Genomic DNA, 16,910 nt, shown 5'->3' with positions numbered 1-16,910 from the left:
TGTAGAAGAACCATTGGCAGTATTGCTCCTCACTTGGTATAGAGATGCTTTAGAAGTTTCATCTTTATGAAACCAGATGCAAGCTGACCTGATCCACACTCTCTGGACTAATGTGCAGATCTGAACATAAGTGTCCTTTGGATTTCTCACTCATGCGAACGTCACCAAAAAGGGATGCCAAGATGTATTCAAAACTGCAAATCTTAAGGAGAAAAATAAGTCTGGAAAAGGGTATATTCAGGAAAGAGATGTTCACAGATCTACGTATGTATGAGAAAATGTGCTCCAAATACATGTTTAAATGCACACACATGCTTATATATTCTCAGATGATTTTTTTTAAAATAAAAGAATAGACTCATAATTGAATGCATACAAAGCTGATATAAAACTCAAATTGATTTTTCTAACCATCCCTAAGGAAGGGCTAAGCCTTGGTATTCAAAACAGTTTCTATTACTATATATGTTTTCAGTTCAATAAATGAGTAACCAAGAGAAAGGCTTCATAATCTTAGGAAGAGCCTGAATTCAAAACAACAACAGCTGTGTAGTCCTCCTAAGGCCTAGGACTGAGCCATCGATTATGAGGTTGTGCGCATGTGTCGCATGGGGATAGGTATTCTCCGTTTATTCCCCTTCACAGAGTTGTTGTGAAGATGAGTCTGAAAAGAATTGTCAGTTCCTTGGAACATTGCAATGTTTGAAATAATAAATGAGGAAACCCTGAAGAAAGAAATCCACATGAAGCCAGAGGGTCACGAAAGTATCCTGTGAGTACTTGAACACAAGAGTATTTCATGCTATCAAATCTATACCTTGCATCTGATGAAGATTTCATATTTTCGTAATGCGTTGCGCATGCTGGCCGACTCCTGCAGTGACCACTGGAGAGGAAAGGGTTGAAATGAATAATGAATCCCAAAATAAAGCCGGCTGGTGTTTAAAATGGCTGAGACAACACAGCCTAACATCCCAGCTTTCTGCTCTTGTTCATCGTCTCCCTTCAAACCATCCTTTTCACTCGACACAACAAATCCTGCCAAGACTTTTCCATATATATATATATATATATATATATATATATATATGTTAAAAATAAAATAAAATTCCTATGAATAATGAATGCCTCCTTTACTCTGAAAATACCTGAAGGAATATTGCTCTGAAATTCTTTGTCAAAGGCAATAACTGCCTGAGAATCAAAAGCAGAGAGGCAAAAGGCTCATGGTGCTGTGAACATTTTGACGCTCAGTTGATTTTCTAATCCTGATTTAATGCTTCAGGTATTGGACCCCTCTATGTCTGTTGGGGTAGGGAGAAGAAAAGAAAGAAATCAATTGGTGCAAGGGTTGCTATGAAATTCATTTGCTTAACAGAAGCCTGAGCATAATGTCAATTCAAAGCATGATTTGACTGAGAGGCAACTTTGGTGAAGAATTCTTCATCCAGGGTTCCTGGAGAATGCACCAAAAGGGTGAAGGAGGGGAATAAATGCAATGACCAGAATGCTATATCAACTCCTTAACTAAATAGCCTCTCATGGCCTGACTGCCACAAATCAGATGGAAACATCATTCACCCATGCTCCGATCATCAGATGAATGGCTTGCATCTTCCCATGCAGCCGATGCCTAGCAACATAGGACTAGGGAGGTATCATCATGACAATATTGTCAAAATCTTAACCAAGTAGTAGTCATGAATATGTAATAGTTACAGCTGAGTAAATCATGTCATGCTCATGATTGTTACTTAGGCTCGGTACACACGGGAAGTAAGAGGTGTACTGGTGTTGTTTCTAGGATTTGGGAGCGTGCAGCAACCACATGCTCCCAAACCCTAGGACATAACAGCGGCGCAGACATGGCAGCCTCCCAGCCACATGCCATGATGACATACATGACATGCAGCATCTGCACATTGTCTCAAAAAGAAGCTGCTTTAGGAAGCTTCTTCTTGCCTGCGCATCATTGGTGCAGCAACCAGATGGCCGTGCCAATGATCCAGAGGAAAAAGAGGCTGCACCTTTCTCCTCATTAGTGTCAGGGTGCTGTGGGGGCATAATGCGCAAGGGCACCCCTTTTCTGGGCCAAGGAGAAGTGGCATTTTGGGGCCACAGGTTGGGTGTGCGGTTACTGTGGCCTTAATCCAGCATTTCCCGGGGTGGCATAGAGCCACCTCTTACCAGGCTGTCTGTACAGCCCCTTAGTCACAAATGCGACACTATTGTCATGACTGTAACTCTCCCCCAAAGCTTACATTCCCAGATATCTGCTGCATGAGGAGGAGGAGGTCTCCTTATGCAGTAACTTCAGGGATTGTAGAAACATTAGTATCCTGGCTCCAAGCAATAGAAGATGGACCTTCATAGCTTGCAGCAGTTGTTGCTTGGTAAAGGAAGATTGTGGGACTTTTATGATTGTGGCAAGAGAGCCACAATGGTGAATACATAGGGACAGTGAAAATGAATCAGTTCCAGATGCATAACTCAAGGTTGCACAGCTATAATTGCAATAGTGAAGGCCACCCTATGCCTAAAATGTGCATTAAACCTTCTCCCTCTTCATTCATCCTCAAATTATAGATCTTGCAAGAAAGAGGGAAGGGAAGATAAAGCCAAACTCTCCCCCCGCTTTCCTCCCTTTCTTTGCTTTACATAAGCTCAAAAAGTTTCTTCCTTTCAGGAAAGAAACACATTACATAATTAGCAGATAAAAAGGCATGAAATTATGTGAGTTAATGACAAGAAATGAATGAGGCTGTCTTTCCTGTGCATTAGAGTTCTGTCATGCTTAAAGGAATTTACGTTTGGAGCCGTTTTGAAATTCGTCAGCCTGTTAATGATCCTGGACTGGATATCTTTCTTATGTGGGTTAAATAAATAATTGGGACATAAAAAATAATCAAGGTCAGAAGGAAGACTTAAAGTGGCGATGCCAACAGCTGGCGCGAGATGCACCTCGCTTTTCCTCTCCTGCTCTTCCCTCCCTGACTCTCCATTTAATATTAATGGGAGGATCTGCCCCAGAAAATTTAATATAAAGGTCAGCCTCATCTAACAGTAAAATAGAAAACTAATTTAGAATTTGGTCTGCTTCTCCTGAATCATAAACTGCATAATTTATTCAGAATTGTCAGAATATTATTAACGATATTGGTTTCTTTCTTTTCAAAAAACCAAAATCTCCCAATGTTTGCTTCCAAACTGGAGTTAGAAAAGTCTTTATTCTTGCTGAGTATCTGTCTTGGTTTGAAAAAGAATTGGCCGAAGGTCTACATCACAAAGCCTACAATATCTAACTTTATGAACCCATACCTGTATTTCAGAAGTGTCACAGAACACTGTTAGTGAATCGAAAAGGTGTGCACCTGGCCACAGACAAGAGTACTTCAATGTGTATTGGGCACATGTAATGCACAGCTGGAGCTCGTATTGTGCTCCAGCACTGCCTAGCCATTGTCTGCATTACACATTATGCTCAGTAAATGTGAATACAGTGTGCCCTTCTTTTATGCGAGGATCCGTTCTGGGACCCCCCCCCCCCACATAAAAGAAATAACACATATGCTCGAGCCCCATGACAAGTAATGGGGCTCATGCTCATGGTGGCATGGGGCCGGTGGCGTGAGGCCAGTGTTTCTTCCGGCGTGTGCCACCGCTCCTTCCGGTGCTGCTTTAAGTGTATGCTGAAAGCAGCATATAATGCGCCCATGTATGACGTGGACACACTGTATTAGACTTTGATGCATTATACAGGACAACTGTCTGCTGCAAAAGTTTGCACCAATTGTTAACATTTCATAATGGGCAAGTTAGGGCTGATGGTAGCTTGGACCCTTTGTCCAGCTTTGGATGAAAATCAGGAGAGCCCTTTTGTACATTGGGACGTACCCTAGTCCACTTGGTGCCAATGGCGCATCAGGAGATGGGATATCTGTCACTCCACCGACACTATTTCACAATGGAAGCCTGAACATCAGAGCAAAGGTAGCTTTGGTGACACAGTGGTTAAATGCCTGTACTGTAGCCATTCACTCATAAACCACAAGGTTGTGAGTTCAATACCAGTCAAGGGCTCAGGGTCCACTCAGTCTAGCATCCTTCCATAGGTCGCTAAAATTAGTCCTCATCTTGTTGGAGGCCATTAGCTTACACATTGTAAACCACTTAGGGAGTGCTTAAGTGCACTGCTAAGCAGTATAGAAATGTACTTGCTATTGCTATTGAACACTGTAACATCAGAGCAACCTCTAGATGAATGTGGTTGTTGCAAAACTGATGCATTCAATTTTGTAGGCCATTTACAAAGCCATATTATTGAACACATGCATCCCTCTTTAAGAGAAGGCCATTGACTTGCCACATATAAAGATTAAGTATTAAGTTATAAAAAAGAGAAAATGGACTGCCTTTCAGCCCCTAAAACAGGCAAGGATGGGCAATGTTTCTGAACTGCAATTCCCGTTAGGCAGAGCCAGAATAGCTAATGGCGAGAGATCATGAAAGCTGCAACTTGAAAGCATTTGAAGGACTGTGATTATTCTCTCCTGCTCTAAAAGAATCTTCAAGGGCAGTAAAGAGGTGATCCTGGATTTTTGTTTAAAAGCAACAACATTGACATCATGGTTAAAAACAGAAAACAAAAAGAACATCTAGTTTGTCAATCGTCAAATTTGGTGCTACCACCAATGAGACCAATAATCTTTCTGTTGCCATTACATTGACCTTCTTTGGCTATAAACACCAGCATAGAAGCTCACGTTGTAACAGATGGAGAAGTTCACTTGGGAGCAAATAGTATTTCACAGAGCTTGTCCCCATTCAGGGCATTAAAGCCAATAAACTGAGATGACTAGTGCCCTCCATGTCCATGGGATGGTGAATCTGATCTGGGGTTTAGTCTTGGTTTATGGGAACCAGCCTAGAAACCTATCCTCAAAATCAGTTCAGAAACTTAGGCAGCAAGGATAGAAGTTTGCCAAATTGTGTCACATGAAGCAGCTTCTAGTTTTGTATTACGATTACTTGCAATGGTAATACAAACTTTTCTTTTCTTTTGCTAGCATTGCTAGTAGTAGTTGTTGCTTTTTTGAAATGAGACATTGTTTAAATACAGTCGGCCCTTCTTATACACGGATTTTTTATACACGGATTTAAGCATACACGGTTTGAAAATGTTCCAAAAAAGAATAAATTTACCTTGATTTTCTGTTTTTTATAAGGGACACCATTTTGCTATGTCATTATATGTAATGGGACTTGAGCATACACGGATTTTGTTATTCATGGGGGATCTTGGAACCAAATCCCAGCGTATAACAAGGGTCCACTGTAATGTTAAGGAAAGGTGTTTTAGAGGAATTTAAAGCTGCTTAGCATATTCATTTTACAATGCAGCCAAGATCGCTTGCTTTGAATCCCATTGTAGGGAAAGAAGCAGGATATAAATCCTTAAAATAAATAAATAGAAACAAACACTGTAAGAAAAATTGCATGATTGAAATACATTGCATCATCTGAACTTTTCCAGGTTGCAAATGTCTGGGCCCTTCCTCCTCCTCTTTTTAAAAAAGCTGCATTAATTCACTTTTATCTTAATTCTGTCTCTTTCCATTTGGCCAATAAAATACTGATCAACATGCCAAATCGATCCTTTATTGTCTTTGCTAAAGTTGTAATCTGTCTCCCACAGTATCCTTGCAGAGGGTTGAAAGGCCATTATTGTGACAGTGTAATTAACACTGCAGTCGTTTAATGTGTTTGTCTGTATAATTGTGCCTTGCTTTATTCCTGATCTTCTGCCTGCTGCTTCCTTAACAAGCAAATACATGAGGCACCACAGGGCTAAAGCAAGCTCTGTTATGTTTTCGACTCCAAAGATTAATGCTCACCGCAGGATGGGAGCCTCATTTCCTTTTAATTCCATTTTGTGTGTGTGTGTGTGTTTTGACTTGATAGGAATAGCTGCCTACCTCTTTGCTGTACCTTCCTACCTTTAGATGCCAGCCTCTTCCATTCCACATTGGACCTCTCTTCTCTCCATCCCTAATGCTGAAGTCTGTTGGAGAGATCTTCCATGGAGGTTGGGGCTTGTGATGGAACCCTTCTTCAGGTTGACCAACCCGTGATCTCTTTTCATTCATCTTGCCCTTCAGTTCTGAAAACCCTTCTCTGGATCCAGTACTTGGGACTTATGGTGATCTACTGTACATTACGGACTGTGTTGACCAGTGGATTTCAGTGTGGTAAAGCGTGGCCAGTTCTCTTTCACTTCTCTAACGGAAACAGTCCAGCTCATTTGTAGAAAATTAAAACAATCAAGATTTATTATGCAGCAAATAAACATCTATGCCACACATGCAGCGCACAGTTGCCCTTTTGCTTCAAACCATGGTCTAATCCACACTGGAGGAATAATGCAGTTTGACACCACTTTAAGTGCCATGACTCCATGCTATGGAATTGTTGGATTTGTTGTCAGTTGTAGCACCAAGGCTAAATATCTCACAAAATCACAAATCCCAGAGTCCGATATCATTGAGCCATAGCAGTGAAAGTGGCGTCAAACAACATTATTTCTGCAGTGCAGCTGAAACTCAAGTTATCATTTTCACCCTGAACTTTCTCCACATTGCCAGTTTGCAAAACCTTGTTCAGATCTCCTCCTTTCCCCTCCTAACTGCTCCTTGCTCAGACTGCCCTAACTCTTTTACAGACAAGACCTCAGCTCACAAGGTGCAGCAGTTTGTTTTTGCCTGAGCCTACTGGGAAAGGCAAGATTCATATGCTTCTCGCCCTACCACCACCACCAAGTCAACTGAGTGAAACCACTTCTTCACATTGAACCCAGTGTACAGCAATGGATGTATGCTGAGGACAAAGAGGTAAAATGGAAAGAGGGAGAAACTGGGATATTTTAAAAGCATCTGAAAGATAGGACTGTCCTTGACAAACTGGGGCAGTTGGAGGGTATCAAAGTGATAATGGAGCAATGGAAGGAAAGAGTTTGAAGCTAATATGCAGAGAGTTAGCTAGTGCAAGCAAACATTTATTTGGATGGCTGTCAACAACCTTTGATGGCTACAGCCTTGTAGAGGAGGAGATGCTGCTTCTTTTGGAGACTAGTGCTAATCTCTTAATGCTTATCTGGGTGGCCTGCATATTCTTCTTCATTGTATCTAAACTGATATTACAAAGACTGTAAAACAATCTCTTATATCTTAACGAGGATAATAACCTTGTTGAAAGGCTACTTGTTGAACTTGCTACTATGCTGGACAATAGGGAATGCAAAAGTGTATATTCTCTGGCTCAGTTTCCAGAGCACACAGTCTTGCATCTAGGAATCCTAACTGCATGTTCTTTTGCTTTGAATCTTCAGTTTACTCGCCTGTGGAAAGTGTGATATTTCGGCCCCCTGCTGCACTAGAATGTAAATGCACCATAACTGGCTGAACTATATCAGGTTTAGAGGAGGAGGAGAGCTATAATCTTGATTGGACCATAGTGACCACTGGCAAGTTGGAGGGTGGATAATTATAAAATTTGTATTAACAAAACCAATCAAAGGAAGCCATTTTTCATAGAAGGATTCTTGGTTTCATTGTATTACGTTACATTTCATTCTGTGTCCTCTAAGTCTGTTTTCGCCATATAGGCAGTTTGGAGAAACCTCCCTGCAAACATCACCATAATGCAGAAGATCGCCATTAACCATGGCAACAGGAGGAGAAGGAACAGGTTATTTATCTTCTTATTAGTACATTATTATTGTTATTATCATTATCGTTATTATTATTATTGCTTTAGTGCTGTAGATTTACAGAATTCCTTGTCATAACTGGAAATCTGTTTTGGGATGTCCCGAACACATTGACTGTCACTATAAATGCAATTGTACCATTTCCCATCCTGTGTGTGTGTATGTGTGTGTGTGTGTGTGTGTGTGTGTATGTATATATAATATGCATACTTAATGTAAGCCTTTTAATAATAATAATAATAATAATAATAATAATAATAATAATAAATACCCCTCTATTCAGCCAAAAGGCTATCAGAGCGGCTTACAAATTGTTAATTAGACATTTTGTATTGATCAGCATCCCTTATCTCTTGAAATGGTATCATTTCCCATCATATATATATATATATATATATATATATATATATATGCATACCTAATGTAAACCTTTTGTATTGATCAGCAGCCCTTATCTCTTGACCCTTCATGGGTAGCAATGTTTGATTATCTTAAGCTGCAGAAGTATTCCATTGTTTTCCCACTTGGGAACCAAGGTAATAAATTGAAAATGCGCTCTTTTGCAAACTGTAGTCTGGTAAACATTGGCCCCATACAAAGCTGCTTCGGGTCACTTTGGAGGTATGCTGTTTAAATAATGCATGCATCCTAAGATGCTGGAAGCTGTGCTAAAGCTGTGCTCCATTCCTTAAGACTGGATCGTGGCTTTGGTGCGGCTTCCAGACTCTTAGGACACATGCATCATTTAAACAGCATACCTCCAAAGTGACCCGAAGTAGCTTTATTCTGGCCTGTCTGTATGGGACCATAATGCAAGAAAGGAGGGAAGTTGGCAAACTGGGTTTTTGTAAAGGGCTGTTTTTCCCCCCTTCCTTCCTTCCTTCCTTCTTTTTTTTTTACAACTCCCAAATAAAGTTCTGAAATATATTTTAAAAGATTAACTATAAGGCAATTTGTTCCCATCACAAGATAAAATTATCTATCCTTCAAGGTTGAGTGGCTGTAATTGCCCATCATATAAATCTCTTGTCAAATAATGCCCTCTGGCAGCCTGACACTAATAATTGTTCAATTACATCCCTTTAGCTTTCGAATGGCCAAAATCATAATGACGGGACTTTATTAATAGGTACAGGCATAGTTTAAGAGCACAGGGAAAACTGTTTTTCTTGGGTAGATGAGTTTAGTTTTGCAATCAAGGCGTGTATCCATTCCCTATAACTTTATGTGATAACTGCGAATGGATTTCTTTTCAGCCGCTGACAAAGGCTGCCCTCCTGCCAGTTGAAGTGGCAAATGGGGATTTCAAAGGGAGGTAGATCTGAGCGCCTTCCTTGCTATTGATTGTGAAATGCAACAGAGAGTCAATATTGGGCCCACTAGACACTGTACTCCTAGTCCTTTGTGGATATGTACTCCTCTATGCAGGATGACTAACAGGTAAAATGCTCCACAGAACAGCATCACTTTCTCAAGTTGTTTATGACCTAAAATGTTATTCAAGAAGAAACAACTGGATCTCTGGAATATATCATCTAGAGAGGCCTACATTGTACCTTCTCTGTGATACTTTCTCTCTAGACTGTATATTCACTATGCATTTGTAACAACTTGATACCACTTTAATTTGTTTGGTTCTTTATTCTTTGCACATTGCTCAAAGGGTAATGACTACAAATGTGATCACCAAGTAGCTAACACACTACTAGGGTTGCTGGGTGTCCCTTGTAGTAAGGAACGTTCCTTACAATGTAAGAACATTGAATGGGACACCCAGAATCCTGTATTTCAAAGTACAGTAGGCCCTTGATATCTGCTGGAGTTTGGTTCCAGGAGTCCCCAAAATCCATGGATGCTCGAGCCCCATGAAATTCAATGGGATAGTAAAATGGTGTCCCTTATATAAAATGGCAAAATCAAAGTTTGCTTTTTGGAATACACACACACACACACACACACACACACACACACAGTGCACCCTTCCTTTACTTGGAGGATCCATTCCAGACTCCCCCCCCCCCATATAAGGCAAATACCAAATATGCTTGAACCCCATTGAAAACAATGGGGCTCGAGCATATGCGGTATTTGCCTTACTGTGTATGTGTGTGTCCGGAATGGATCCCCCACAGAAGGGAAGGGCGCACTGTGTGTGTGTGTGTGTGTCTGTGTGTATGTATATATATATACACACACACACATATATGCACTACAAAAAGTAAAGCTTCCGGTTTGTGGCTTTCAGCGTAATGACGTGGGTGCACTCTCTCTCTCTCTGTGTGTATGAGTCATGGATGGTTGAATCTGTCGCTAAAGAACCAGTGAATATGGAGGGCCAACTGTATTAGTTCAACACACTGTTGTCAAATTACATAGCAAATGTTATGGGGAGTGTTGTGAGAGTTGCTGATTTCCACTTTCCCCCCTCCAAGACAGGGAAGCATGCTTGTCCTTGTGGCAGTAACATTTCTCCATTCATGATAGCTGGTAGTCTGCCATCACAAGCTATCTAGAGTTTAGAGTTTCCTGTGAGACTAAAGATTTTGTAGGAATCTGGGACTCTTCATGAGAAGCCAACCTCTCTTGTCTCTTATTGCTACTTTGGAAACTTGGCAACCTCAGTAAACATGTCAACGTTTTCTTTTTAATGTAACATTACACCATTTCCTTAATGTCCTCCCTCAACCAAGCAATGCAAACCATGATTGGTTACACAGCCGAATACAAACTATTCTCTACTACACAATGCTAATTTGTTCTAAGGAATGGGGGAAACTTTAACTAAAATACAAGATGGGTAATATTGCTGTGCAATTTATCCTCCCTTTATGAAATCAATGCCTACCACCTCTAATCCCATTTGGCTATCCCAAATTTTGCATTTTTTGACATCCGCCACCCGCCAGAATGATCTTCTGGCTCCTTTGCAATGATTCACATTGATTGCATTTCACTTGATCAGAGGCAAAGCAATAAAGCACAGGATTAAATGTTGCTAAAGTCAGCATATCTACACATATTGTCTCATCCGAAGTTTCACGGCGCACGTGTTGATATTTTTTAAAAACAGACTGGGATGAGTCACAGGAAGCATATAACTCCTTTATTAAAAGAACTTCACTGCCTATAAATTCATTTCTGGGCACAATTCAAAGTGCTGGTCATGACCTATAATATAAAGCCTTAGCTGGATGGCTGTCTGTGCTTTAGATTATACAGTGGTCCCTCCATATTCACTAGGTTCCTCGTGAATGTGGGAAAAATGCAAATAAAAAACACTATTTCCTTTACCTAAGAAAACACCTCTCTAGGAATTTCCAAGTCCTCCAGTGCAACTCTCTGGTCAACATCATTGGCCCACAGACACACACACACAAACACGCACAGAGAGAAAGGAATGAGTAATGCAACTATAAAACGATGCAACACAATTGTAAAACTAGAGATCCAGACAGAAATACAAAGAACACTCCCATGAAATACAATATAAAGCAAACTGACAAATGCCGATTGCCAAAATATACAAGATTATAAAACAATATTAAATGAAAATTCCAAAAGCTTCGGACAACCAAAAAGTTGTAAACTGAGTTTTAAAAGCAATGAGGGAAGGAATAATGGAATGCTTTGTTTCATCTACTGTATGCTAGAGAGGCGAGATAGATTTCCCATATGGCTTACTTGGTTCAGCATGGACTCGGCAAAACAGGCGATATGGTTTGAAGGGGAAATAATGTCATCTGGTGGATGGGGGGAAAGAAATAAAATTGCCTGCCCAAATTTCAAATTACCTCTACGTCTTCTCCATTACTGTTAGTTATGCTGCTTGAAATTTCTGGGAGCTGAAGTCCAGAAAGTTCAGAGAAAATGCCAGCCACAGATGCTGGCGAAACGTCAGAAACAAACTCTTCTAGAACATGGCCACATAACGCGAAAAACTCACAAAAAACTATGGATGCCGGCCATGAAAGCCTTCAACTTACTTGTTGATGGGTGCTAACAAAAAGATTTAGGTGACGTGGTTACACTTGCTGAATTCATGGTTACACTTGAGGAATTCTGCTTATTCCACCTTGAACTGAATACATCCATGGCACACCAAGGCACAGCAACATGGACAAGAACATACATGTGTATTTAACACCAACAAGAATCAGGTTGATGAAATTCACCCAGGAAGGCAACTTGTCTGGGACTATTATTCACGGACATCTTCTCCAGCTTCAAAGTATTTAAGGCACTTTTCACTGAACTGCCTGTCTGGATTTCACAAGGAAGATAAACCAAATGTGAATGCGGAGGCAAAGCACACTTCGCTAGATGCTGGGAATTATCTGTACTTAAAGGTTACTCCATTCTCTCCCCTTTTCATAGAATGGCTATTGATTAACTGAAGGACATTTCACCCAAAGGGAGGACTATTATGTTTCCTTCTCTCCAGGTAAAAATCTATACCTGAGATGCCCAAAGTATGAGTTATGAAGGCCTTTTTTCCTCCATCAGCATAGCTATATCAGCATGCTCTGTATCCATTTTGTTCTCATAATCTAATCCATTCTTTATCCATTTCATTGTCGGGAGCCAACAATCTATTTTCTGCTAAGCAATGTGCTCTGTTTGTTGACTCCGTTCCACTAGAAATGTCACACAGAAGATGCCTTGAATTTGAATACATCCAGTCCACGGACCGATCAAACCGGGAGGAAAGAATGCCTTTTCCTCCTCTGCAATCTTCTCATCAGTTTTGTGACATTGTGTCAACAGTTTTGTTTTGTTTTATTTTGGCAGCAGCATCTCTCACTGATCCCTGTCCTATTTCTTCAAAGCTTTTTCCATGATCCAGCTATTTTGTTTCAAGAAGGGAAAGAAAACACAATTGTGTTTGATCAAACATGGACTGGAATGAGAAGAAGCAAAGAGAATAACATTCCTTAATATTCTCTTTTTTTCCACTCCGAAAAGAAATTGGGTTCAGTCGCGTACAATTTTTGTTTTGTTTTCCAATCACATTTTTTATTCCCAATATGCACAGGTTCGGTTTTCTTTCATTTCCAGTTATTATCTTCATTAATTTAAATTTTATATTTACTTTCCCCTCATTTTAAATTAACCTTAATGCTTATAGTTATGTTATAGATATATTATAACACACAGTTCCCAATTATTCTTGAATTACGAAGGAGGACTAATGGGGCAACCATTTTTACAATTCAAATATTTGCTCCATAGCTGTGTGAAGGGTATGTGTGTGTAGATGTGGTGTGACTGGGTGGCAATTTCTACCACCTGGTAAAAAGCAAAGACTCTTATCAATTACTGTTATTGTTCATGTGCTTCCCACTATCCTTTTTGTGTCATTTTGTATTTCAAGTACAGTGGAGCCTTGCCTTATGCGGGGCATCCATTCTGGCAAATAATGCATGTGCGCGAGCCCCATTCGGTATAATGGGGCTCGTGCTCGCAGCGGGGTCATGGGTGCACGCACGCGCCATTCATTTAATTGCCGCACAGCTTCCACATAAACCGGAAGTCGTGTATAGCGCACCCACGCATGGAGCGGGCGCACTGTAATTTCAGATTTACAGTGATACTAAGATGAAGCTATCATGGGTTTTTCTTGGTGAGATTCATTCAGAGGATGTCTGTTGCCATTGCCTACCATTGAGGCTGAGAGAGAGTGACTTGTCCAAGGTCACCCAGTAGGTTTCCAGGGCTGGACAGGGCTTCACACTCCAATCTCCCAGAGTCCTAGTCCAACACTTAAATCAATAGACTATGCTGGCTTTCTACCAATGCTGCTGTTGTGTGTCTTCAAGTCATTGGTGACTTATGGTGACCCTAGGCAAATCTATTATGGGATTTACCTTTCCCTTCCTCTGAGACTGAAAGAGTGTGCTTTGTCTAAGGTTACCAAGTGCCAAGTCAAAGGCTTTCATGGTTGGCATCCATAGTCTTTTGTGGGTTTCTCGGGCTATGGGGCCATGTTCTGGAAGAGTTTATTCCTGACATTTTGCCAGCATCTGTGGCTGGCATCTTCAGAGAATGTCCTCTAGAACATCTTCAGAGAATGATGAAGATGCCAGCCACAGATGCTGGCAAAATGTCAGGAATAAACTCTTCTAGAACATGGCCACATAGTCTGAAAAACCCACACAAAACTATGTTACCCAGTGAGTTTCCATAGCCAAGCAAAGAACTGAACCCTCATCTCTAACATCATAGTCCAACTCTCAGACTATTACACCATGCTGGGCATCTTTTCTACCAATGTTTGCATTTAATCCATTCACATTTTAATCATGTATTTTATCAAGTGTAATTAATGCTCCCTTACTGTGTGCCAAAAAATAAACAAACAAAGAACACAACCCTCTTTTGGATTGTGCAACAGGATCAAAGGTATCAACACAAAGGCGCCAACACACTCTCAAAATGTTAAGACATGTGTTTACACCAATCCCGTATGTATTAATTTAATCAGTATTATTTCCCAGATGCCTAACATCCAAGTTGGTATCTCATATCCTTGAAATTTCAGTTTCTTATGAAGTTGTACGCTGATCCTTCAAAGTATTTTCCCCCCTTAAAATACATTTTACGGGTAGCTGTTTAATTTCTCTCCAGAAGGATGATTTAGTACCATCATGTCTGGAAGCTATACTTGTCATGCATCTGCAAAATTGTGTATTAATGCAATGAATAATGTATGTGTGCAGATTTGAGAAGATATATAGGCCCACCCCTATAGCATTTGGAATCGCTGGGAGTCAACTAGTGCTATGACAACACTGTGACTAAAGGTTGTGTCAAAACCAACATATTCCCTGCTTGGATAAGAGTGTTTCCATTCACAAATGGCATTATGGTGGTATGTAGTCACTGTGTGTAACCAGATCACGAAGAACGCAAAAGAAAATCTGTCTCCTTTTTGTTGCATTTGTCAAAATATCACCGATATCCAGTCTCAGTTTTATTTCAGGATGGAAGATGTTGCCCTCCGCACAAATCTGTATGTACTCTCCCTCCCAAAGGCTAAGATTTGAAACTGAGGTGTCATATTATTCAAGCATTTTATATATATATATATATATATATATATATATATATATATATATATAATATAGTCCCTCCTTTTTCACAGGGGATCCGTTCAAGACCCTCTTGCGGAAATGGAGTTTTGCTTATATTCAACCCCCATTGGCTTGAATATAGGCGCATGGTTGCAAGAGCACATACTCGGGCGCCTCAGACATGCACCCCATTATTTCCCCTCCATTCGTCCCTCGCACATAAGCAAAACTGCGAGAACGGAGGGAGGACTGTATATATTTTATCCAAAGACGCAGGAATATATAACACCACATGGAATGAGGATAGAAAGTATATTTGAAAATATTAAAAATATGGTCAAAACACATTTCTCAGATTTTGAGATACTTTAATGAGAGGAATCCTGGACTGGTGAAAATCTTCATGGTGTGGTCCTTATTTTGTACAAAATTTGCACATTGTAGTTTTTGTGCATAGGATAGCGTTTGCTGCATGGGAAGCAGCCTTTTCTGTGCAGAAAAGGGTTGTTTCCTAGACAAAATGTTTTCTGTTTCTCTGTTTCATGCAAGGAAAATGTTGTTTTCTGCACACGCCCACTATGTGTGAATTTTGCTTAGAGTAACACAAGGCTTGTGAATAGTCGTCAAACACATCACTGTTTCCAAAGACTTTCTTGGAGTGGGAAGAACATTGACACAATTAGGAGTTACTTCCTTTGAGTTACTTCCTGTTAATATACAGTGGATACTCACCTTATGCGGGGGATCCGTTCCAGACCCCCCTCCCACGTAAGGTGAATTCTGCCTATGCTGGAGCCCCATTCATTTGAATGGGGCTCGTGCGTCCGGTGGCGCAGCGGTGCAGGACCACGTAGGGCACCACGGGCATGTGTCCCATTCATCTGAATGGGACGTGCCACCCCTTGTGTCCCGCGCGCTCCCTGTGGCTTGAATGTGTATGCTCAAACCGCGTATAGCGCGCCTGCGTATAATGCGGGCGCACTGTACTGTATAAACATCTCAGATGTTTTCTAAGTCTGCTATTTGCCCTTTGAAACAATATTGCCGCCCCCGCCCCCCCCCCCCCCCATTACCTTGAATGTGGAAGAAAGGGAGAGGCAGAGAGCAGAAGCATATTGCTTAAGGCTACCAAGTATGTGTGTGAGCTGGGATTTCAAACCACATTCGCCTCCATCTGCATGCAATGCAGTATCTGCTAGAATCCATATATCACGAGAGACCAAAAAAAATAAGGGCCTCTGGGGATGATGCATACTTTCTGTAGTTTGGTATCTCGAGGCAAATTTAGTAGCACTCCAGGGCCTCTCGCTCTTCTCAAACGGTAAAGGATTTGTTGGCTCTTGTTGTTCAGTTCATACAAAGCTTTTTGTTTTTGCATTCTCAACTGGACAAGCCGAGGAGGGAACAAAATTTCACAAACACGAAAAAGCCACAAGTAACTTACATACAGGGAGAAAATAAACGTCTATCCTTGCCTATCCTCACACACACATTTAAAAAGCCCTCTGGGATGAGCGGAGGCTGCATCCACACGGCAGAATGAATGCAGTTTGACACTGCTTCAACTGCCATTGCTTCATGCTCTGGGATTTGCAGTATCGTGACCTTGTCTTTCAGAGAGCTGTGGTGCCACAACAAGCTGCAAATCCCAGGATCCCATAGCATGGAGCCATGAATGTTAAAGTGGCATTAAACTGCATTATTCCCTGGATGTGTCAGAGTTGCCCACACCAATCTAAACCATTAGCCATAACGTATCCTAAATACACCTTTGGTGAAACTGGTCAGTTATGGCCTTGCAAACAAGGTGATATTTCTGTTACATCTTGGACTGAAAGATCTCATCATCATAGCAGACTGAATATTGTACCTGATTCTCTTGAAATCAAATGAATTTCTTGATTAGAGAAACAGGCCTTTGGGTTTCTATATGACTAGCCTTCTCAGGCCTTTGTTGGCATCATCAGGCAGTAGAAACTTTTTGGGCAACTGTCAGGTTTTTCCCCTTAAAGTGCAGCACTGGCAGATTGCCTCCTTCGTTCCCTGTGGTCAGGACCACTAGACAATGATGGACT

The sequence above is a fragment of the Sceloporus undulatus genome, chromosome 7, assembly GCF_019175285.1.
Source record: "Sceloporus undulatus isolate JIND9_A2432 ecotype Alabama chromosome 7, SceUnd_v1.1, whole genome shotgun sequence".
NCBI lineage: Eukaryota > Metazoa > Chordata > Lepidosauria > Squamata > Phrynosomatidae > Sceloporus > Sceloporus undulatus.
This window is presented reverse-complemented; position numbering follows the sequence as displayed.